We start from the raw sequence: 549 nt of genomic DNA, 5'->3' as shown, positions 1-549 counted from the left end.
AAAAAAACACGAATTGAAGGGTTCATGGGTATTTTCTACAAAATCTCCCAACTTCACTCTTTATGTGAAAATTCCATAGAAGACAGGAGATAAACACTGCAGCCCAGGCAGGGGACACTTGGTCCCTGTTTCCTAGGAACTTAAGTCAGGCACTGCTGCTCTGTGGGTCTGACCGGTTTTCTGATTTATCCAGCAAAGTACTGCTTTCGCCAAAGCTTGGCGCTTCCCTCTTTCTCTAGAGCTCCGCCCCCGACCCGCCCTGCCAAGTGTTGGAACTCGCTGCCCGTGTAACTCAAATGGCAGGCCCCTCTTCCGGACCCTTTTCCCCTTGTGGGCAGCTGACGGAATTTACAGTTGCCGCTCTGGGAGTTTTCTTTTAAACTCTAGTAAAATCGGTCTTGTGCTTTGGGGAGGAGGAGAAAGAAACTTAAAATTTAGGCAGACTAAACTCCGTTCACATTCTAGCTAAGCAGCTTTTCATGTTCAGTGTGACCACAGTGCTCTTTTTATCCAAATTAAGAAACACACATGGAGCCTGTGTCATACAGG

This window comes from Microtus ochrogaster, chromosome 2, assembly GCF_000317375.1.
Source record: "Microtus ochrogaster isolate Prairie Vole_2 chromosome 2, MicOch1.0, whole genome shotgun sequence".
NCBI classification, from domain to species: domain Eukaryota; kingdom Metazoa; phylum Chordata; class Mammalia; order Rodentia; family Cricetidae; genus Microtus; species Microtus ochrogaster.
Note: the sequence above shows the minus strand (reverse complement) of the source record.